The sequence below is a fragment of the Pseudopipra pipra genome, chromosome 9 (assembly GCF_036250125.1).
Source record: "Pseudopipra pipra isolate bDixPip1 chromosome 9, bDixPip1.hap1, whole genome shotgun sequence".
Lineage (NCBI taxonomy): Eukaryota > Metazoa > Chordata > Aves > Passeriformes > Pipridae > Pseudopipra > Pseudopipra pipra.
In genome coordinates, this window is record NC_087557.1 from 21322295 (window position 1) to 21346440 (window position 24146).

The window sequence follows — 24146 nt, forward strand, 5'->3', positions numbered from 1 at the left end:
TATCTTTTTTTTACAGCTACAAAGTCATGAACTCCAGGGCAGTATTTCCACCTCACAGCAAGCTTCAATAGAGCAATGGTAATACCTCTGGCAGCCTTGGGCTGCTGTGTGGAGGAACACTGGGTGCCCCCGACAGTGCTGATTTAAGCTTCACAGCTAACATTATTTTTAAGGACTCAAGACACAGAAAACTTCTGAGAATAACTGTGCCCTCCCCACAGAGCTAACGCTGAGTATCAGATGTCACAGCAAACCTTCTCAGGCAGTACTGGCTAAAACTGTTCAATCCTAAACAGCAAACAACTAATGGCTTAAAATAAAAGATAAATCCTGGGAGAAATTTCTCCATAATTTAACTGTCAGGAGAAAGAGACTCTGGTCTTAGAGGTAAATAGGTCCTGTGGAAAATGTTATTTTTATGCTGAATATGTTATTTTTGTGATGCTAATGGAAACTAAAATCCTGTCATATCCACCCTTCCTTTAATTTTCTTTAGTTTCTTGGTTATGAAGATGTGTGAACCTTCCCACCACTCCCTGCACCTCCATTTCCCTGGCTCTGCTCTCATAGAGATGTTTTCACTCCCAGGCATGCCAATAGATTTCCAGCAGTGGAGAAGGTTAATGAGCAATTGATACTGATTGCCCTTTTCCAGGCCTGTGAAATAGAGAGTCCCATGGGATCAGGGACACCTCCCCAGTCATCCTCCCTGGGCACATGGAGGTCACTGAGAGATTGGTATCACTGCTTTTGCTATTGCACTGTTTTCTGCATCAAGCTGGCAGTTGCTGCAGAAGGCATTAATTGCCAAAACTAGTCACCCTATGGCTCCTTATTAGGAAATTTTGTGGTTAAAGCTTTTTCACTAAGTCAAGGAAATCAAGAAATATGTTTTTTAGTACCTTGATGGCAAGACAGTAGTGATCCCACCCAGTAGTGAAGCAGACAGTGGTACTCCAGAAAGGTACAGTATTATTTCCAACTGCTTGCAAGACTTTATGTAAGCTTGTAGCAAGAGCAGTGACTGGAAAATGATAAAACTGTCTTGATGACTTTCCTCCTACGAAGTGCAGATCTGGAATAACACAAGGCAACAAGGCTTGTTCTGAAGTCAGTGACCAATTTTGTTTAAAAAATGGCTTTTTAAACAGTGAACAAATTTTGCATGAGACAAGCACTGAGGAAAATGACAACTTACTGCTTCTGTTGAAAGATTAATTTAATTTGCATTCAGCTTGAAATTAAAACATTGAGTTAATATACATTTAAAATGTACTGTTACCAGGAACCAGAGGCAGTGTTTTACTGTTTCTGTAGAAAGTGTTTGTAATCTAATTAAGGAATAATAAAAATAAACACAACACAAGAAAGCCAGAGGGAAATGGTCAATGAGAATAGATGAAATTTCAGACTGTGTTTGCAGTGAACTTGTGACAATAAGGGGAAGTTTGGGAAACCTTAGGGGAATTACTCTTCCTACAAACCCATTTATGGCCAAATTCTTCCAACTTGCATTCTTTAAAATAAGGTTTGCATAATGCTAACAAACCATAGACCTTAGAGGCCCATTAAAGGTGAAAATCATGATGTGGCCAGTATCAAAAGCTGGTTTTTACATGCTTGCTTTTTAAAGCAATAATGAATTTGTTATGCATAGACCTTCCTGTGCAAAAGCTCTACTAGAAGGGTCTGTGTTGTTTGGTCACCCACAGAAGCTGTGTGGGACCTGTGTCACAGCCTGGCTCTGACTCCATCTGTCCCTCCAGCACTGTATCCCCATTTCAGCTTTCCCACACATGTGCCTTCCTCACTAGGCTGTTCTTTGCCAGACTTCCCTACCCCATCTCCTTTTCTTCTCACCTTGTTACCTAATAATGCTCTGTTTCTTCATTTAGAAATCACAAATTAGAATAATACACTTGTTATTACCAAAATACATGTTCCAGGCTCCCTTCCAGCCAAAGACTATCAACTATTTAGACAACAGTTCCTCAGGGCACAGGTCCTCCTGACCTTTTTTATTCTAATCTAATGGGACAAACTCAGAGTGGGCCTTTAGGTCCTTAAGCCCCAACTTCTATACTTTTTCATAGCATGTGGGTTACATGTTCAAAGTTCCTCAGTGCAAGCACATGTGTGGTTGAAGAAAGACACCCCAGAACCTCTGCTTTTGAATTTATAGCCATTATTTGAGAATGTGAAGACTTTCTTTCTAAATATTTGTACCTTTAAATGGATACAAAACATCTAAAGTGATGATTGATACGTACAAAATTACATAACTCCAGAATATGGATAAGACTTGACATAGTGTCTGCATTCATTGAAAAAATAAATAACTATTGTATATTGTCCTATAAAGAAATATTTTTTCCTTTTATCTTCTAATGGAGACATAAGTTAATAATCCCTGTTAAAATGTAAACGTATTTAGGAGCTATTACAGAAATCCAGTAGCTTTTAACTTCATGATTTTTGAAAGCCCTTTAAATACATTCCACTCTTTATAAGCCATAGCTTTTCTTGTCCTGAGAAGAAACCTCAAAAGGCCGTGGTGATTGCATGCTCTGTAAAGATTGTGAGGGACAGGCTGAGACAGAACAGTCTGATTGTACCTCCTTGCCAGTGCAGCAAATAATGTACATTGCATTTTCAAAAGGGGGAAAAAAGAAGTTTTGGCATGCTTCACTAGAATAAGTAATTTAAAAGCTATCACAGAACTATCTTACAAAAAAAAGACTGGGTTTAATTATGCTTATGGGATAAAGGAATATAAACAAGAACACAGTTTGGGCAGATTGGGCATATTCTTGCACAGTTGACTCTGTTGTGAGATGATCCAACAGGAACTCATTTTCCTGCAGTGTAAGTTATGTTTATTGTACATTATCCCCATGCTGTATCATGTACCTCATATATTTTGCTTTATGGGACAAATCAGATAACAGTTTAAGGCTGAGGGGTAACTGTCTATATATATCCCCAGCCAGTTAAACTGCTGGTTGTCATTGGGCATCTTTCATGTGAAAGGCAATTTCAAGAGGATGAGATTCTATCTAACAGAAGTACCTCAAGTACATTTTTATACTTGCTCACACACAGTATTTATTTCATAGCTATCTATGCAGAAGATAGATGTGAAAGATGCAATTACTGAAAATCTCTCAACCTGTTTGTGTCATGTGATTCCTTTGGGCTCAAAGGTTTCAAATGAGCAACCTTTACAGAAATGTGATGAAAATTAGCTTGGTTTTTTTTATAAAAGCAGTTTTGTCCATTCTTCAATTTGATGCTGTTTACTGTGTTATATTGGTATAAAATTTATTGATTGTATTAAATTCTGTGTTTAAAATGTTCTCCCTCCTGGCTGTTGATATATGTAGTATCCTTCGTTTTCTAATTTTCACTTCTTTATATAAAGGGATGAAAAGGGGCAAAGTCTATTCCAGTTCAACTGTCTGGAGACACTTCTTTATGGATTTTATGTGCTTTCCAGAATAATAATAGTTACAAATTCTCAATCAAGTCTGTAAGGGCAGAATACTTTATAATTATTAAGCACACATTCTTTTCAAGTTTCTCAGTGTGCTTTAGTATCATCACAGAATCAAAGAATGGTTTGGGTTGGAAGGGACATTAAAGATCATCCAGTTCCAACCCTCTTGCCACGGGCAGTGGCACCTTCCAGTAGACCAGGTTACTCCAAGCCCTGTCCAACCTGGTGTTGAACACTTCCAGGGATGGGGAATTCACAGCTTCTCCAGGCAGTTCCCATACCCAGAATAGTAGGAGAGACAGAAAGAAAGGTTTTTAGGTACTTAACACATACTGATTTAGAAAATGTTAAACACTTTTAAAAGTTAGACCTTACTGTATTTTCCCAAATCCTTTGTGGAGGAATACAGCCCACATCTTCTATGGGGACTTTGCTTCTAGTTTCCTACACGTCCCTTTGTTCAATGGAAAAAAAAATCACTCTAGCAAGAGTGCAGTGAGGATGCTCTGACCTGCCAAGTGGTGATCAAACACAAGACACTTCCAAACTGCCCAAATATCAAAAAAAAAGGCAATTAATTGAAAATGTGATGTTATCCTCTGTTTCTTTGGTAAAATATCTTAAAGACAGTAACACAAACTATATTTTTTCTACTACTTTAAGGTGATAGGTATTCTAGTCCATGAGCAGTATTTTGTCCCATGTCTATCCCACACTGCAGATATGTTTTCTTCCTAAGCTCATTCCATAACCCTGTGCTACTCTGCATTCTGTAATTGTACCGATCCATAACACAGTTTTTTTCCCAGTTGACCTTTGCTTTTCACTGACATTTGCAAAATGTGACTAAGTGAAACCAGACTAAATAGATGTTAACAGCAAAATCTTTTTGCTGCTCTTTCTATTAAAAAAAAAAAAGAAATCTATTTTCTAAAACTGCACAATGTGAGGACAAATACAAAAGTTCTGATATTTGTCATTACTACACTACATCCAAATGCAATTAAAGGCACTGACCACTTGCTTATTTTTATGTGCTGATTTACACAAATCTATTCAAAGTAATGAGAAGCCCAGCTGGTACAAATCGTTACCAAATGCCTTTCATAGCCACCTTTAGCTGGAGAACATTTGTTCTATGCTAACTGAGAACAAACTGTTTCAAATCATGCTGGAGTCTCTCAGAAGTATTAAACACACGTTTATCAACTGCTTTGAAAGGAAAAATTAATTTACATGCTTCTCTACCACCAGATGTGTGTTCTGACACGTCGTGGTACAACACATCCCAGTGTCTCAGTGCAGCTCCCCAGCTTTTGTGTGGAGGGGACATTTCCTTGCTGTGTAAAGCAACCTTGGCAGCAAAAGCTGCTCAACAACCTATTTATTAGTATCTGTACTCCTCCCCTGCTGTTATATTAATATAATGAATTGTTCACAGGTGCTTCAAATGAGGTTTAGATGATCACTGGGAGCTTTGTTACTCAAACAAGCCAAATCGAAAGGAGCAGATGCAACAGTCCCCTAGCAGAAGTATAAAGTATGACTTAATGAAGGTCATTTTGCACATTTTGGCCTTGGTGACCCTAAGAACAATCAGACTGTCATTATTTTACTGTTTCCAGACAGAAGGTGATTGCTTCTTGCCCACTTGCCTTAATTTTTTTAGTTCTCTTTATTACATCATTGGGAGCTCTTAATTGCATTTAATCCTACTCCCTTTTAGCTAAAATGAGATAGTTCCCAAATGATTGTTGTTAATCCATGCTCTAAGTCATGTTTGAGCTTTAATACTCTTTTGTGTGGTGATGTTTAAATCACAGTGAGTGTTCAAACACTAGGCCAGGTTAACTGATAGTAAAATGGACATTCCCAACTGGATATGCATACTGGGTAGAAGAGAGGAGTTGGAAGTCATGCCAGATGCATACCCTGGACACTTCCTACAGGTAATATCTGTGCTGTCCAAGGCTTGTGGTTTTCTTCTCTTTCCCTGTTTTGTGGCAAATACAGAGAAACCAATGTATGAAATTAGCTCTGCAAAATGTTGATTTACTGGGCTACAAGCCTCTTCAAAGGCTGTGCATGATGTGAAAGAGCTGCAGAACCTGCAAGATGAGGTCTGTGTCGTAGATGTGTTGTTCTGAAGCGGAGGTGTCAGCTGAGCAGTTGGCAGAGACCTGAGTCTTTCCCCCTGACTTTGCCACAGATTCACCAGGATTTTGGAGAAAAGCTCACTTATGACCTATGCCTCCTTTCCTTATGATGGAAACAGGGATGAGGATTTTTTTCTTACTAGCTGTTATAGCTGTGTTTGGTTTATGCATTTTTGAGATAAGGCTTTTCTCTTGCTTTTTGTCTTACACTGCTCATCATAAAGGGATTGCGGTCTCAGCTGAAGCCTCCAGGTGCCATAATAATTGCAATAAACGTGAGGGCTACTGCACCCAAAGTGCCACTTAATGGCCTCTCCCCTTTCAAATGGAAAAGAGAAGAGATGCTTTTCCTTCCTTTTTTTTTTACATGTTTAAAGGGAATGCACTAAGGTTACAACATGCACTAAAGGTCTGTCTTTGAATCGCTTGACTATCCACTTGGCAAGATCTAACATGCACACTTTGATAGTTCAGTGACAGATATCACCAAGGAGAAAGGACAGCACTTTAACCTTGAGTACACATTGCAGGAGAAAATCACACAAGGACAGAAAAGCCATGTACAACTCCTGTGCAATGAGCCGAAGAAAAGGATCTTCATTGGGCTTTTCATCTAGAGAGGGTTTGGGAAGGAGCTGCCAAATGCTGTTGTTTTGTAAGAGGGAGTTTACAGTGTGTTCATACTGGCTGCAAGTGGTCAGTGATGGAATTACCAAGAGGATACCATTCCTGCCAGCAAATACTACCATGAGAGTGAGGTTATAGTGTAAACATGGGCACAATATTCTTTGTTCTTCCTAGAAGAGACATCAGTTTTGTTCTTTCTCCAGCAGTGTACGTCTTTCTTTGCTCCAACAGGACATAGTGCATTCAAGATTAGATATAACCTAACTCTAAATGTCTATTTGGATGCTTTCCTGGCTTGTGTCTTCCTAGACTTTGTTTATAAAAGTTTACACTGGACTCCTGAGGGTAGTTGTCTCATTTTTATTGGGCTTTATGGCAGAGGCCGCAGAGTGGAGCACAGAGGTAATTGTTGAATTCAACCATGAAAACTGCTATTACTTGGTTTCTCTGTGACATCTGTTATATCCTGTTGTGCATGTGATGAGAGGCAGATTTTGTTTCATTTCAAAATCTGTTGGTGAGCGTGAATAGTATCTAAAATAGTTGATGGCTCATCAAAACATATATAAAATCCATGCTTCCTGAGCTCAATGCAAAATCATCTTCAGAAGGTGCAGCAAAGTAGGGTTCTATAGATAGAGGATTCAGTTTCCAGACTATGGGAGAGGCAAAGCAGTGAGTAGGTGTGTCAGACAGACTGGAAAACCTTCCGTGGATTAGAAAAGGAAGCTGTTCAGAGAATAGGAAAAGTAGGAAGGTGGATTTATGGCTACCTGGAAACAAATGTCAGCAACTTCTAATTTCATTTACTGTCACTGTTTAATTTCAGTAGATTTTGCCATGAACCCCCACTTTCTCCAATCCAAGTCATGCTCATGTGTTCCTGGGGGATTACGTATGGAGCACAAATATGGGCAGCGATGTGCAGGGCTGGAACATACGTTACCACAGATTTGAAGTTAACATAAGGGCATGAGGCTGGGGAAGCTCCACACTCACATTTTCTCATCCAGTATGTGCCCTGGCATATGTGTTACTGGTCACACTCCCTCTTTCTTCCTCATCAACAGGCCAGATGGATCTAGTCTTGCTTACCACCCACTCCTCAGTTGTGTTATGTATTGACATTTGTCACTCCCAAGGACTTGTACTTCAGCAGAAGGTAAGTATTCAGTTGACTGCTATAGATCTTTTGTAATTAATTATCTATTTATAATCAAGTTTGGAGTTTTTTCCTTGCTAAAGACCATGCCTATGATATATTTCAGTCCACAGTGAACATATTTGCGTGTTCAGAAGCTTTGTTTTTTAAACAACATGGATTTTCCCTGCTCTGAAAGCTGACAAACATCTTGGTGTTCTTGTTCAAATTTATTTTTATGTTGAGGAAACAAATTCATTGTAAAGGAGATACGTTTAGGCAGATGTTGATGAGAAATGAAGGAATCAGAAAGGAATGGGTTATTTGGCTTAACAATAACTCAGATTTATTTTTATTCTGTGTGCAACCTTGATTCCTTGTAACTCCTCTGGATACTGATGCTGCTGTCTTTGGCAGTTTTGCTAGAGGTTGGCATACAGATTCAGTCTTTAATGCACAATATACGTGAAAGTCAGCCTTCCAAAAGTTCCAACAGTGCGTGCTTGGCATCTAAAACTGGAACTTGGCCCTTACATTGGCTTGAAGGGGTGCCACTGTATTTCCTGATTAGCTGAGTGTTATCCTGATTTGGAGAGATATCAGCTCAGCCGGAGGAACCACGTATGTGAAAAACTATAATCTCTTCTACGTATGTGTTGCATAGTCTCAAACTGGACCTTAAGCATATACGATCATCAGTCTTTTAAAAATCCCACTTGTTAACAACCTTTGAAGTTATCCTGGTTTTGTGACAGTGAGTGAGGATTCCCTAACTGGGTCGTATAGATTCTGTCTTGGTTCTGTCATAATTTCTTATTAAACATGAATAAGAAAGCCAAGAGTAAAAAGTGACATAGACAATTAGGAACCTAAGCTGTTCCAGTGAGCAGTTTTCTAATATATATAAATAGTATGGATTTGAGATGTTTTGTTAAACCTCAGTGTTTTGTCTCAGGCTAACATTATAATCTCTTTCAAGTGAAGGATTGTCTTTTTAAATAAACAGCAAAACCTGTTTAGAAATGAAGCCCTGATCTAGTTGACATCTATAAATTTATTACAAAATAAAAATACTTCACACATCCTTCATTTAAATTGTTATTTGAAGATTTATATTATTGCACTGAGTTGCTATGGTGGCACTTGCAATTTCTATTTCTGCCTGGAAAGCTTAAAGAGGAAAAAAAATATGAATACCAAACATCAGAAAGTAATGATTTGTCATGTTTTGAAATGTATTACAGAAATATCAGCTTAGACAAATGTGTTTGGCTGAAGTCTGGCGTGCTGCCTAGAGCTGAGGTTTACAGACTTGTGCAAACCCTCACTGTGTAGTGGGCACAGGGATTGGGAGCTCCAAGGTCCAGCCTCTTTGCTGGACAAGAAGAAAATTGACATCCCAGGAGCTAGTTTTACCTGTTCATTAATTCCATGGCATGCTGTAGTGTCCCAGAAGTGCTGAGATCTTGTATTTGAGATGCAGGTCTTAGTTGACTGTCGAGCCACATAACATGGAAGGCTGGAGTTCATAAGCAAGTCAAGGAACTCCTCAGTCCTTGGCCTCAAGGGTACTCCACGACCTGAAGGGTGGAGTGGTCTCATCAGTGTCAGTTCCACTTCATCACAGGATCACAGAATGGTTTAGGTTGGAAGGGACCTTAAAGATCATTTGGTTTCAACCCCCCTGCCATGAGCAGAGATGTCCATGAGCTGGACTGAGGCTGACCCCTCAGAGACATAATGAGAGAGTAAGAGGAAGGGTCAGGAATGTAGGCATCAAAGGCAAAGAAATGTACAAATGACTATTTAAACAATGGTTTTTAAAAATTTATTATTATTAAAAGGAAAACGATGAAAAATTGATTTCATACTTTCAAATATAGCGTTATATAGTAGTGGGCTCAACTAAGTTGAAAGTGGGCTAAGCAAGTTTGAAAGGAAAGTGTTAGGAGTCTTTTCTAGTGCCTAACAGAAATAATACATTAAATCTTACTTGAAAATGCCTTTTTCAGCTAGTGCTCATACTATCATGCTGAGGGCATTTTTCAGGATGAGTCTGAGGTTAGAAAAAAACCTACTGAGTAACCAGAGTCACTTAGTTCAGCACTTGAGTTTTCCTCAGAGGTCTTCCATCCAATTACTGACCAGATCCAGTGATATTTAACTTATCAGATCTGACAAGAGCTGAACCCAAGGTAGAATGACTGCCTAAACATTTATTTGTGTCAATGACATGTTTTAAACTCTCTGCTCTGTCTAAATATTTAAAGGAAAATATAAAGAGGAAAATGTAATGTGACATAAGAGAAAATGAATAACAACCTTACTTGTTGAGGACATTCACTACACACAATTGCTGTCTCCTGAATATCTGTTATTTTGGCAGAAATTGAGAGGAATGCAGCCCTAAATACCATGTTTATCTGTCTCTTTTTAACAAAAAAATTATTTTTACAATGGCAAGTGGATCTTTTGCTGTCAAAATCACAGACTATGACAAGAGCCAAGATCTTTAGGAACCTCTGAGTCTGAAGTTTTCCATTGTAAAGCTCACATCTGAAAATAAGGAAATAATGAAGATAAATATATACTTGGTAAAAAGAAGTTGCGGTATTGTCCAAATCAGAAAGCTTAAATGTGTTGACTGCTTGCTAAAGCAGACAAAATCTCAAGAACAGGCTGCAATAAGCTTTCTTCTTGGAGAAATGGGGAGTTTGAAATTTTCAGACTCCCTTTTACTCTGTAATCCAGACTGAAGACGAATTTCAGAATTCTCTATACAGCAGATATTCTTTATTTTCCATAGTAGAAATACATTTCTATAGTGTGTTTAAACTACTGTGAGCACTTTGAAAATTAATACAGAACATGTGGGCTTTCAGGATATAGGGGATGCTGAAAGTTTTCTTCATCTGTGAAGTTTTCCTAGAAAGGAACTTATTAAATGCTGAGGTGTCTCTGTCTGTATCATCAGTGATGACTGGAGGGGGGATGAGAGAACAACAGAACTCAGAATGTGTGCTTATATCATGCTTTTAGCAACATGTTCTCTGCTGGAACCTGACACGTTCGCAAAAGCAAACCCACTCTAAATTAGTTTGCAGTTAATTGGCTGTGAAGGGAAATGCACCTTGCCAAAAAAGATTTGAAATATGAAGCAGTTTGGATTTGTGAAGAAGTTGATCGCTGTACTTGAAGAATCATAGACTCTTTCATGGGCATCTGCGAAATAATGTGGATCATAATCTCCAGTGCTTTCACGAATTCCATTACTTGGCAGGACAGGCATCTACTTGCTGCCATCTACTAGAAGATTGATTTTGGAGGGGTAGTCTGAGGCACTTGGAGCTGCTAATTTGCAGCTGAGGAAAGTGTTTGCATTAGGGTTAGTTCAGTAATGTTGTGAGTATGAGATGGAGAATAACGGGCTAGGAGATGTAATGATAAGATCCTGTTTCTGTTTTTCCTCCCAGGAATCAAAATGGAATGAATGGTCATATATATAACAATGGTTAGTGTTTATGCATGTCTTTGCCTCTCTCTGTGATCTTTCCAAGTATTGCTGGAGAAAGTCTCTTAGGAGGCCTCTGATATAGGTGTGGTAGAGATGGACATAAAAAGAGTGTGGGTTTACTTTTCTAAGGCCATACAACTAGTTACTGACAAAGCTGGGATTTGAACCAAGCTCCCGAATCTTTTTTTGCATGTGTAACTACAAGACTGTGCAATCTTTGTTGAGATGAATGAAGAGTTCCTCCTGAGACCAAGCCATAATAGTAGAAGCTCCACCTTCAGAAACTCATGATGAGTCTCTGGAACATTCAAGACTTAATTCCCTTTCGAGTATTTCCATGTGCTGGCTTTTAATGGATAGATGTCATTGATTTTTTGGGATGATGCGTGTTTTACCAGATTGCACTGTGTGGTCAAGGATTATCATAACCTCTTGCTGATGTGTCACTGCCAGATGATAGAGTGGCTTCTCATTTTTCATGATGAACCACCACAATTTTTCCACACAGATCTTTTGGTGGGCAAGATTCGTGTTCAGGAACATATTCTGCTTAGAGACCTATCAGCTGAGTTGGTATCTGAGAAAATATCCCTAATAGGTCTTTAGTGGAATGAGAGACCTGAGTTTCTTTGCATTTGAGAAAATAGAGAATGAATACCAAATTGTGATTACTTGTTCTGCTGAATGGCTAAGGAGATAACTGTGTGGCTACAATGGTAAAAGATGGGCTACCATAGCTACTGATAATGCAACAGGTATTCTTTTCAGTCAGTGCCTAATTGCCTTAGAGGAACTTATTAAACTGAAATCACTATTGTGTGAGGAACTATTCATGTAGAGTATCTCCAGAGTGATCAGGATGATCCTGCTGTGGGCTACAATATAGCTCGGTAGATGTGAAGAGGGGTTTTGTGAGGAGGCTGACATTTTTTGAGCTCAGTTGGCAAGGAATGGATGGGTCTGCATGTTGTACTATATTTTAGTAAGATGTTAATAGCAAAAATAACAGCTGATTCTCTCTTCAGATATTTGAATACCTGCTCGAATCAAGTAAAGTGTAACATTGTGTATTGTTCCCTTCTAGATTCTTTGAAAGCACCACCAAAGACTCCTCAAACATCTCTCAAAATTTCTCCTTACCATTATTTGGTAGTTCTTTATCATCAGCACAGCTTGAGATACATGGCTTAGTTTAATGAAGATAAGACCTATATTCCATCTCAGAGAATGTCCAGTTCTCATTAATGCTGATGGCTGTTACACTAAGAAGAACCCTATGGGATTTGTGGCCAGTGATTTGCCATTTTTGCAGGATAATAGTGGTTTTACAGTGGGCATACTGCCTTAGCATTTCACATAGGCTTGCAGCTGAACAAAACTGATTAACTTGCCTCGGAGGTGAAACTGGGAAGTTTTTTGACTACCCTTTTCCTAAGGAGTCAGAAACCTTGACAGTGAATTCACTATCCATAATTATCTTGCAAATTATCTCTTATTTCCAGGTAAACATCTTTGCTCTGTGGGGTACAGCAGTTTACTGACAACTGCAGTTCCATTGAAATTGGGTAGTATAACAAATTACTTAAAAAACAGGTCTGCAGGTATCAGTAGTGGATATGCTAATGTTTTTTTTGAGGCAATTCTTTAAACAATTTGTGCAGTGCTGTTGGCTGTAACACTGAATTCATCCTTATCTCAACTGAGTGTACAGAAACACTTAAATAGCTTAGGATCGTTGTCCTGTTTTCTCAAATCTAATCAGGAACTAAGAAGATGATATTACTTTCCCTTTAGTTCTTTTAGGAAACACTAAGGGACTGAGAGCTGCAGAGGTGACTATTCAACACATGGGAAAATAGTTGAGAACTGTGCTTTTAGGTTTCTATCTTCAGTCCTCCAGCTGGTCAGTGCTTAGTGGAAATTACCCCTTTGGCCTACAGATCTTAATGTATAACTCTTAATGGTTTATCATGTAATTTGTGATGGCACAGTGCATCATCAGAAAGGAGAATATAGAAATGATGAGTTTAAATAAGCTTTACAGATAAGAAAAAAGGTGTCTATGTCAGTCTTCACACCAAATTTCTTGCTCTTTTGCTCATTGGTCACTAGAGAGAAGGAACTGTGACCATGTATATGTTCTCATGTGAGATTTTGTGTTGCAAAGTTATGGCCTAAAAATATTATACATTAAAACAGAGCAGATTCCTTATGGCAACTCCTGCATAATGAAAGAACAAAATAAAGAACTACAGTTCATATTACTCTTCAGGTCTGTTCTATTTTCTTTTTTTCTAAGTAGAAAATTGCATAGTATAATTACAAGTTCATTTGCATTCATATTACAAGCTGTGACCTGGTAGTCTTTTATAGTTAAATTTATATTTATATTTATATTTAAAACATATTGTTAGCAAGTGTGTCTTGCATCCATCCATTTCAGAAATTGAATGAAGTTTGCACTCACTCAAACCTCCTTCTCTTCTTAGTCAACCATTAGCACCCTTCCTGTACACTGCAGGACCTCAGTGAGGCCAGCAACACAGTAAGAGCAACTTCATGTTATAGTGTAATGGACAAGGGCATAGAGCAGTTAATTTACTGATTCCCCAACAAAAAAAATATGCCTTTTGGGAACTAAGGATCACCAACATTTTATTGGACTTAATACTTACAGACAAGCATTGCCACATGCCTCCTCAAGGATGCTGAAATGACAAAGTGACTTCTGTGTCTTTATTTCTACTTAAGTTCTTTGTCTTCCTAGATGGTGAAATTCTCACCAATAGGAAATTTTGCTGCAATTAAGTTGACTACTAGGACTTAATTTTTTTAATTCACATTAGAATAAGTGGGTTCAATTGTTAATCTCACCTTTCATGTCTGTAATAAATTGAAATGAAGAAAAAAGGTCTATAAGGAAAGCCTCCCTTCCATCAACTACTTCTGTAATTGTGGCTTGAATTTTGAAGTGCATTTTTGTTACATTGTAAAGGTTATTACATGACTTTATCTTTTATGCTTAATACCTAATGTGATATGGAAAGAATAATTGAGGGAGGTGAAACTGATAATATTTGAGAACGTTACCAGATATCTGCATGTACTTTCAATAAATTTGTTCACTCAGCCTTTCCCTCTGCTCCTGGATGAGCACTCCTTGCCCTGTTAACCATGTTGCCGCATTGGTTCAGATCTCCTGCCTGTCAGGTGGAGGTAAAATAACCTGTAGACATCTTTCTACTTTGTGAGCATCTTGGTGATCACCTCTTGGCTGTCATCTCGAAGAGTGCACATCAGCAGTTGAATATTTGCGTGTCCGGCAGAACATCTCGCTCGTAATTTCTAATCAGATCCAATACCCTGTAATGGTTTCAGCCGTCTTCCCTGTCAGCCGAGGGAGATGCGGCCACTCAGACCCGGGGGGCGAATCAGATCTATCTGGAGGCTGCAAAAAGCTTTTCTTTTAGTCATTTACCTCAGTTAGCGAGAGCAGAGCTGCTTTTATGCATTGATGAGAGATAATACTAATGAAATGGCAATAACCTGGCGAATGTACTTCTCTCTGTATGTAAATCCTTTCGGGAAGTGTATGACAGCCTCTGTTTTCTATGGGTTCCCGTTTGTAAAGAAGCTGTTATCACAGAATAAGTTTAATGGGTCGTGAATTTTGTGTTGAAAGGAGAGTCTCTCCATGACTTCTGATCCGCCTGCAACAGACCTATTGGCTCGGCAGCAAGTGCATTAGGCTAAATATGCTTCCTCCATTGACTCTGAAGGTAACAGCCCTAAATGCCTCATTAAATTTTCATGGGTGACTGAGAGAAGCCATGAGAAAAGCAGCACACTGGTGGCGGCGGGGCCCCCGGCCCGGCCTCAGCCCCCCGACCCGGCTCGGGGGAAGCCGCGTTCGCGGCGCCGTGTCCGGACTTCACGCGTGGGCAGGGGCCGTCCCCCCAGCCCCGAGTGACCCACTGACCGCCCTCCCTGCGCTCCGCCGCCCCGGGGAAGCCCCTGGTAATCCCGGGGGGAGCCCCTTGTACCGACCCCCCCCGGTGATGAGCGGCTGGAGCGCGGTGCTGCGGGCGCGGTGCGGGGGTCGCCAGCCGCTCCGCACACGGGGGCTGCCCCGGGGGCGATGACAGGCTGCGGACAAGAAGACACGCTATCGCCCCCCCCGCCCTGAGCGGAGAGAGCCCCGCCAGCCCCCTCCCCTCCCGTCCCCCTCTCCCTGCCCAGCTGCACAGCGGCGCTGAGACCCCCAGCGCTGGAGGAGGAGGAGGAGGAGGAGGAGACCGACCCCTGATCAGCAGCGTTCCTCCGCCGCACACCTCCCTTTTCCCCTCCCTCTGGCCTCAGCGCCGCGCTGGCGGGGCCGGAGAGGGCAGGCGGCGCGGGAAGGCGGCTCTCCCAGCATGGACGAGCCATGTGTATCCTAAGGAATAACAGCAGCTGCTGCGCCCACGATGGGGAGCAGAGGAATGCGAGGAGGAGAGGGCTGGGGCAGGTGAGCGCGCCGGTCCCTTCTCCCCTCGGTGGCCGGTCCTCGGGGCGGGCGCGGCGGCAGGTGCTGGGTTGGGGGGGAGAGATGCGGCTTGGGGAGGGATGCGGGGCGGGCCCCCGGTGCGGGGTGCGCTGCTCTTCCTGTGAGCGGGGACCCCCCTCTCCGCAGCAGGCACGGAAGGGCAGTTTCTCTCCGAAGGAAGTTTTTTTTGTGCCCGTCCTTCTCCCTCCCGCTCCCTCCTGTCCCCCCGAGGGGGTAGGAAGGGCTGGAATCCCCTTGGAGTCGTGGGAAGTTGCTGGCTCGGGGGCGGGGGGAGCGGGGTGCGGGGCGCAGGGCTGCCCCACACCCCGCCGAGCCGCGGGGGCAGAGGCGGCCGCTCTTGCCATCTCCCGGAGCGGAGCAAGGAAAAAAAATATCGCGGAGGGACCCGCAGACGCGATGCGGGTGCGGGATTTCCCCCGCCGCGCCCCCCCCGGCTGCCCCCGCCGTGCCGGGGGTCCCCGGGCTGCCCCGCGGGGTGGGCGGGCAGCGCTGCCGCCCCCCGGCCGGTACTGCCGATCGCAGCTTCGGTCGCGATAGTCCCGCTTTCGCTCGGGAGGCGCCAGCTCTGCCGGGCAGGGAGCCGGGCAGATTGCCGGCGGCGGGCAGGGAGCCGGGCTGGGAGCTGGGCAGGGAGCTGGACAGGGAGCCCGGTTCGGCTGCGCCGTCGCTGCCCTCCCCGGGAAGGTGCAGCAGCGCCGGGGACGCCGCGCTGAGGAGCGGCGGGGAAATGGCGCCTGGAGCGGGGCGGAGGGGCCGCGCAGGGGTGCGGGGCGAGCTCACCCTCCCGAGCCGGGGACCACCCTCGGGAGCCGCCCGCTGGTCCCCGGAGAGCAGCCCCAACCCCCTTTCCAGCGGTCAGGGAAGAGGGTGCAGAGTGACCACTTGAAGGTTCATTTCCGTCTGCTTTATGGCCCTTACTTTAGGAAAAAATCCCCAATAATCTCCCCCACTGAATGTTTTGGGGTGCTTTTTTTGTGTGTCTGTGCACGGCCACTGAGTCTCCAGGAACAGGCACTTGGGAATTAAAGTTCAGAGCGCTGCCGGCGGTGGGAAGTGGGTGCGGGAGCTGCTGCCAGGCTGGATCGGGACAGTCGTGACATGTCCCACAAGGGCTGGCAGGACAAGCACGAGATTGTAAACTCCCTAGAGCCACCTCTTCCTTTGGTGTTTTCCTGGGTATTTCACACCATGGGAGCTCATGTTCATGACCGGCACATTTGAAATGCTTCTATAAATGGTGAAGTGGTGAGGTGGGAAACTGGGACCAGTAATCATAGTAAAGAACAGTAGATAACAAAGCTGGTTTCTGGCTTGGAGAGTCATGGAGCTTGCAGGCAAATGGGAAGTTTTTAATTTCCCTGTGAACTTCTATTTTATTGTACATTTCAAGCCGGTTAAGTCAATTTTTAGGTCTTCCTCCAAAGTAGTTTTAAAAGCAAAGTCCTTGGAACTGTTTGCCATTTGTCTAAATTCTGAATGCACGTCTGAAGCATTTAATCATGTTTATTGTTTTCAGCCACTCAAACGGAATAAAAATTACTTATCGTTGACGAAGCTTATCTCGCAAGCTGTTTCACAGTATGTTTCCTTTGCAAGACACAGCGCTGTGTTAAACTACTGATGACTGTATTGTTTATTGTTCTTTCATTCTCCACCCTCACCCCCCATAATGCCAGTATCAATCTGTTCCTTACTACTACACTCAAAAATAATGGCAGAGCAAGTTTTTACCAGTTTGATATTTCCACTCACATCTGAGATTTATGTCTTTTATATTTGCTTTTAAACTGTTGTTCATTCAGTGTGCTAAAGGCAGCCGATGTATTAAAAAAGGAATCAAGACACTAAGCTAAAAGGGACTTTCAAACTCTTGAACTGAAACGGTGGCTGGAATTAGTGCTCGATTCACAGCATTGTTTATTTCTTTATCCACATAGGTAACACCTTCCTGAAACATAAGATTCCTTGGCCCTTTGTCATTACCACTTTCTTTCATTAAACACCTAACATGCACTATTCACACTGGTCTAGAAATTCACATTTATGGTTTAGAGTGTTTTGATCTTGGACTGTACCTCACAGATGATTTTGCTGCACTTCAACAGTATCTCAACACAGTGATGGAGGACACCATCATATTTTCTTGTAGGATTACCTTTGGGACTTTAGTGACTGCACACATCAGTGGTTTCATCTTAGGAGGATTGAAATTGATTTTCTTCTTTTTCTTTTTTTTTTTTTTTTTAACTCAGCTAGAGAAAGACCCTGTGTATGTCCTTTGACCCATGGCCTCACATGATGAAGTGATGCCAATAGTGGAGGATGTAGACTTGAAGTAGCTGCTACTAGGGCTTCAAAAGTAGAGGTACCAGAATAAAGCCCTTGTCCTGGTGGTCAGCCTGCATGATTCTTTGGGCAAAGCACAGTTTTTAAAATATACTTTGTAAGACCCCTGCATATATGTATCGAAATTAATTTAAACCATGAACCTTGTGATTCTCTTTTTTAGCACTTTTGAGAGATCCTTGCTCAAGCAGAGGAAGATTGACCATTCCCTCTCATCTGTAACAGGCCCGTTGTCTTTTAAACATTTCAGATTTCATATTTTTGCAAGATAGTTGTGTTCAATTTAGCGACAGCCAAGCTACCTATTTTTACAGTCGTGTTTACATTTTAAAGTGATAACAAATACTAGCAAAGAGGAACAAGATTTTCTAGACCTTATAGTTCAAATTAACTTTCCCAGTCAATATTTAGTCAAGGTCTTGATGGTTAAAGTTAACTGTCCAAGTCAATGTTTAGTCAAGGTAATGACTTGGTTTTTATAAACACTACCCAAGCATTCTTGCTGAATTAATCAGAGTTGTTGGATCACAATACGTTTGCTCAGCCAATTACTTAGGAATAAAAGTACATGATTACTTGGTCTCTCATATGTCCTGTGCTATTTGGTATTATTTCTGCAGTGCTTGCCTTCAGCTCTTCTGTGGCTTTGTTCTTACAGCACTAGTTCTATCTTTAAAGCATTTATCTGCCTGGTGGATTTGTGAGATAGAATAAGTCCTGTACTATCCTGTCTTTATGGGCAGGAAGATGAGGTGTGGAGATGTCAGGTACTGGCTCCCAAAAGGAAGTGCAACATGTAGTGGAGCAGCAGTGTTTATGTATGTAGTTCCAAGAAAGTCTTTCAGGAGCCTGTTCTGGGCTCAGCTCCTCACAGAGTGAGCAGGAAGAAGTGGACACTTGGATGAAGCAGTCCTTGGATAAAATGAGTAAAATGATAAAATGGTTAAAAATGGGAACCATTTTGGTGTCTGGGACAAAAATAATGAAATTGATTATGTTGTCATTGTTACTTTATAGTGCAAGACTGAAGCATCTTCGTTCTTCCAGTATGTCAGTTAAGTTTCTTAAACTGACACTAAAATCACAGTCTGGACTTCAACTGCACCAGTGTTTTATTTCTTTCTTTTTCTTCTTTCTTTCTTTCTTTTTTAAATTTTTTTTTTAATTGTACCACTTGCAAATGCATTCCCTGCAATTACATGGGTATTAGAGTAGATATTCATTAGGATTTTACTAATCTGAACCTCAAGTGCTGTTCTGCAAATTTGCCAGCCTTTGTAAGGCAGTGCTTGACTTCATCAGCTGCACTGTTTTATTATGAGTATTTTGATACAGTAGAATGAAAAGCATATATTCTAAACCAAGTAATTAATCAGATTGAAACATTTTCATTTTCATACTTTGACTTGTCACATAGAGAGCCTGCAGTCTGTATTTTGTCCTTAACACTAGTTTTTGCCCAGTCTAGCTGCAGCAAAATTACATTTCATGGTGGTGGTTTAAGAATTTCATCCATGAATCAATCTTCCATTTCTGTTTAAAGGGAGCAGAATTGTCACAACTTAGAAAAGGTGAGTAAACCCAATACTCTGAGTTCCAGGGAAGGTACCCGTGTCTGTGTATCTAATCTTACACAGCCATCAAACATGTTTTCAAGTGTTGCAGGTTACAAGCAGTGTTTATTGCTTATAACTGTGCAGTAAAAACAAATGTAATGAAAAGCCCTTAACTTACTTTATTTTCAGTGGTTCAGCCACATGCACAAATCCTTGCTGGTTGTGGTGGGGTCTGTCCAGGCTGTTTGCAGTGGTGGATCTGTTTCAAGGTCTGTGCCGTACTGAAGAACCAGATCAGAGCAAGACCTGTCAGCTTTTGTCTCCCAATCAGTGTATTGCTTTTTGAGGAGTTAGAATGAAGCTCATACCGTGGAATGACCCTTGTCTGTGCAGGTGCAGATGCTGAAGGCTGTTGTGTTCCCAGCTGTGGGGGAAGCAGCCCTCCAAGTCCTAGCTCGTGACAGCTGCATATGACCTAACCAGATCCATTCACAGTGGAGCAACAGGACTGCTGAAGGGCTGCTTGTCACATCTTGCTCTGACTCAGTCCTCTTCTTAGATATGTGGAGTACTTGACATGAACTTATGGCCCTTGGAGGCGTGAAGATTTACTTTACTTGCTTATAGAATCAGGAAGGATGATAACTGTGGGCAAGCTTTTAAAAATGTAATGTTTCTGAGCAGGAAAAGCCTGCTGGGGAAGAGGCTCCAGGCAGAGTTTCCAGCCTGTAATCCTTTGCACTTTCTAGAGATAGTAATTCCATTACTGTTGGGTTAATGAGGATGCATAGATTGTTACTTTTCTTAAGGATATTTTATCTTTTATATTTATTTTTTATCTTATGGTTTATATTCTTAAGGAGAAGAATATTTTCTTAGGCTAGATATAGGAAATTCTTCCCTGTGAGGGTGGAGAGGCCCTGGCACAGGTTGCCCAGAGAAGCAGTGGATGCCCCATCCCTGGAAGTGTTCAAGGCCAAGTTGGACAGGGCTTGGAGCAACCTGGTCTGATGGAAGGTGTCTCTGCCCATGGCAGGGAGGTGGAACGAGGTGACCTTTCAGGTCTCTTCCAGCCCAAGCCATTCTGTGGTTTCATGATTTTATGATACATACAACATGAAAAAATAGGGCAGTGTAATACCTAAGTACACAAAAGCACTTGATGATTTTTATTCTCTTGAATTTTGTATGTCTGTGTGTATGGATAAATGTATGTATATCTTATATGTATGCAAGGATTTATTAGCTGCTCTTTTTATTATATAAAGATTTCTCTGGTCTCCAGGTATCGTCAAGCAGTTAAACTTGAGAGATTCCCCCCACCCCTACATAGTGATTACTCCTGTGGGTAGAGGAACATCAGTTTCTTGAGAGTCTTTGCAATTCCCCAAGCCTGAAGGCAAATGAATAGAAATTTAGTGGACCACCTAGTTCTTGACACAGAATTCTCCATAGAGGAGTTTGACCTAATTTATATTGTATTGAATCAAGTAATCCTATCATGCATGTGTGCTTGCTGTTTTGTTCTCTTTTAGCAGGCATATTGCTCTCTTGCAAAAACTTCAGATTTAGATGTTAGGCAACGTCCCTATGGTTTTAGGAGGTGCTTTTACTTAGTGAGTACTTACTGGAAAATGACATTTAGAGGACATTTGTGAAGAGGGAGACAATCAGGACAGAATACTAAGGCTGCTAGAAGTATTTATACCTGAATGTGAGTGTATCGTTGTTTAGCACTGAGGGTAATCAAGAGTCCTCTAATACGGAGTCCTTCCATTATCACTAAAGATGGAGCCAGAATCTCCCAAAAATGCTTTTTTGTAGCAAACAGCAGTATAACTACCTTTATCATCAGTGTTACAGGGATACTGGTGGGGGTTTGATGTGGGTGATTGCTGCAGTCCGTCTTCATAGGGTTGCTGATGATAAGTGGTACTAAATGTTTTTGTTTGGGTCAGCATGTTTTGAAGCTAATTGGGAGCTGATTATCATCCAGGCACTGCAGTTGTGGCCTCCTAAAGCAATTCCTGGTGTGCAAAACCCTTTTCTGGTGTTACTCTTTAAATTGCAGGACCCATTAGTCTGTGTACCCCAAGATACACTGTAATGCTTATCAGTCAATCTGTGTATGGAAAAGAACTTTCTAAACCTGCACAGGTTTATTCTTGGAAAGCTTAGGAAAGTTGTGGATCTGCACAAATTCAAGATCATAGCAACAGTTACCTGAAAACAGTTATTTGCTCTTTGACTGAGCAGGTATCCCAACTGCAGAACTCTCGCACTTGTTCGGTGTCATTCAGGAAAGTTTTGCTTAATTCTGCCAAGACTTGCTTTTTTGGCTTAAAAGTGTATCTCTTCCCTTTTAAAACGTAGAGTTTAAAACCTATTGGCTTTCCAGTTAGAGATTGTTTTCCCCTCCACTTTCATTTTAGGACAGCTGAGCATAAACACCCCTTTAGACAGGGTTAGTGGTTAGTGAGTCAATGGGTTTGGCAGGCACCAGGTGACTCTTCTTGGTTTAGGTCTCTACAAAATAAGAAAGGTCTTACTTCTTCTCCAGCTGTGGAACAGACTGGATGATGTTACACTTTTCTTGGACTGTGTGGGGTCAACACGAGACAAAACAGAATAAAGCACTGTATAGTGCTCTTAACCCATGTAAATGATATTTGAAACCAAAGGAAGTTCTTCAACAGACATTTTCCTAATTCCTGCAGTGGGCCATTGCTACAGTTTTCCCTCATGACTGTCTTTAAGCTTCACAGCATACATAACTAGGAAGAAAATGCAATATCTGAAGATAATAGATTATGAAACGTTAAAATATTTTTTTAAAAAATGAAAAAATATATTCTGAACAATAATGGACGTTAAGACTATCAGTTGATGTAATTTTTAAACAGCACTAAATGACTTGAAATGCACACTTTCAAGCAAGTGCAAAAAGTTTCAAAGTTGCAGTGGGTTCTGCAGTGTTACTGTATCCTGGTCATGGGAGAATTTTTTTTTTATTGTATCTTTTCATCTGGTTTCATTCACACCAACTGTTGTTGGTTAAAAGTTGAATCACTCATGCACAGCATAAAGTAACTTCTGGAACATAAACCTATCTTAGTTGTACCTACCAAATATAATTTTATCCATTAGTTAAAATGTTTAAATGAGATTGTTGATGTTTGCAGTTTGTAGAATATGGAAATGCAAAGACTTTAATTATGCCCATTTGAAAATGAAGAACTTCAATTACTGATGCAATATACATTTCTTATTTTTCTTTTACATAACTGTCTTCTACCCTGCTGAGAGATTAGTTACTTAGAGAATAGCAGGCATCAGATTGGTAGTTTTTCAACCTAAAGGGTTATAATTATTTTTTTTTTCAGTACTTGAAGTAACTGAGGGAAAAATTGTGAGTGATCTCAGTACACTGTTAAAAAAAAAGTGCTTCATTTCTGTTCCTAGTTACTTGAGATCGAGCTCAATAAACTATGCTAAAACAGCAAAGAAAATGAGCACTTCAACTTGTTTAACCTTCATTGGATTTATTCAGGTGCCTCAAGTAGTTGCTCAGATGAAGCCGGGATGAAGAGATCCAAGCCGGCAGGACTCAGTGCTCCTGCAGGAGCAGGCAGTGTTAGTAATTTGACAGCCTTTCCAGGACCTGTCAGTCTCTGCCTGGAGACTGGCCATAACAGTTCAATTGGCATGTGCTTTTTGCCAGATTAACATGTAATAGGTCACTTGAATTTTCCCCTTATTGAGTTCATACCTTTCATTTAATTCTCTCCCACAGTAACCTGTCAGTGTTGATGGGAGGAAACAAAAGCTTTCTCTGTATTTAGGATATTTTTAACAGGTAGTTAGCATGAAAAATTTGGTTTACCCTCTTTTTGATTTCCTTGTATAACCTTTACAAATCCAACAATTTTTAACCTATCATATTTTGCTTGTGGCTGTGGTGGAATAGGAGACTCTGCTTCCTTGATCTTGAGGTTAGTGATGATGGTTTGCACTAATAACTTGGACTCCAGTGCATTGATGCAGTAGAGGATTCAGGGCTTAGGAATTTCCAAGTAGCTCCATGATTAAACCAAGCACAAAGGTAATTAAGAAAGAAGCAAAATACTTTTTAAATACTACTTTAATGTAGTCCAGCTGATATTCAGGAAATAAACAGTCAATGCAGTGAATATTTTATTTATATTTAGATTTTTCCCTCTCATTCCTTTATGTAACAAAATACACAATTAATTTTATTGTTACTGCCTTTTATGTCAGTTTTCTTCAAGTTTTGAGGGCTGTTGGCAAATTCAAACCTTTTAATGGCATTAGATGATTAGATGACCTGTTAGGCGTTCGTGTCTTAACTGTAGCAGTTATACCACAAATATCAAGGGTCTTGCCAGTAGGTGGATTCCCCCCCTTTTTTAACGTAATGAAGGTTTTTCCATTCTAGGAGTTTTTTTCCTGTGGATGTGCATACATTTTGAAATTTGTTCATTGTGCCACAGTGACACTGACAGTGCCATTTGAAAATGTTATGGCCCTGGTAACACCTGGTAGATGTTTGCAATAAAGACTCCCCTTTTTAATTACACTATAATTAATACAAAACAAATCAACAGGAAGTGCTACTTCACACAGCATGTTGGCAGTTAGCTCAAGTTTAAAAACAGTAAAAAACCATCAGTGAGTTTAATAAAGATTACTTTATGAATGGGTTTTTATTGTGGTTGCTGAAGTAATCAAATCTCAGATTATGGC

General features: G+C 41.0%; 1 protein-coding gene across 28 annotated transcripts in view; it reads left to right on the forward strand.

The window, feature by feature from the left end:
* Positions 1-24146, forward strand: part of DAB1 (DAB adaptor protein 1) — a 434139-nt gene that overhangs the window by 264420 nt on the left and 145573 nt on the right. The window contains exon 1 of one of the 28 annotated variants that reach the window (XM_064665107.1): positions 7420-7441. The exons of the other annotated variants lie outside the window; for them this stretch is intronic. The gene's annotated coding sequence lies outside the window, so the exon portion shown is untranslated. Of the gene's footprint in view, positions 1-7419; positions 7442-24146 lie in introns of those variants that run through there. 28 annotated transcript variants of the gene reach the window in all.